The sequence below is a fragment of the Paroedura picta genome, chromosome 11 (genome assembly GCF_049243985.1).
Source record: "Paroedura picta isolate Pp20150507F chromosome 11, Ppicta_v3.0, whole genome shotgun sequence".
Classification (NCBI taxonomy): domain Eukaryota; kingdom Metazoa; phylum Chordata; class Lepidosauria; order Squamata; family Gekkonidae; genus Paroedura; species Paroedura picta.
The window spans coordinates 10,612,242-10,612,781 of record NC_135379.1 but is presented as its reverse complement, the minus strand read 5'-3'; the positions used below and the strand labels follow the sequence as shown (position 1 = coordinate 10,612,781).

At 41.9% G+C, this 540-nt stretch overlaps 1 non-coding gene across 1 annotated transcript; it reads right to left on the bottom strand.

Moving 5' to 3' along the window:
* Nucleotides 1–243: 243 nt before the first annotated feature.
* TRNAT-GGU (transfer RNA threonine (anticodon GGU)) lies at nt 244–320 on the bottom strand. Its single transcript has one exon. It is a non-coding gene; the product is annotated as a tRNA-Thr (tRNA).
* Nucleotides 321–540: the final 220 nt, after the last annotated feature.

Genomic DNA, 540 nt, shown 5'->3' with positions numbered 1-540 from the left:
ATACGGTTTTAAAGGTCAAGATTAACACCCTGAATTGTGCCCAGAAACAAGTTGGAAGCTATGGCTTATTCTGCACATATTAGATAATGCACTTTCAAGGAGCTTTTGCAGCTGGGTTTTCCTGTGCAGGACAGGAAAATGCACTTCTAAAGCGTGTTGTCCAGTGTCTGTGTAATAGGTCTCAGGCTCTCCGAGGTCTCTGCTAGTGGTCTTTCACATCGCCTTCTACCTGCTCCTTTTAACTGGAGAAGCCAGGGATTGAACCTGGAACCTTCTGCATACCAAGCAGATGCTCTACCACTGAGCCACAATCCCTCTCCTAGCCCCAGTTGAAAGACCTTGTTGTAGGGAATCACACACCTCAATAATACTGCCAGGTATTAATGTCATTAAAAAGTGAGAGGAAAAATATACATTTCCTTCTCTGGAGAGTATACTACTCACAATATACAATTGATGGAAGTCAGGTGGACAAGAAACTTGAGTCTATTTTGTTTCAGACAGAAAATGAGGAGTGTTTTTTATGAAACATTATTCACT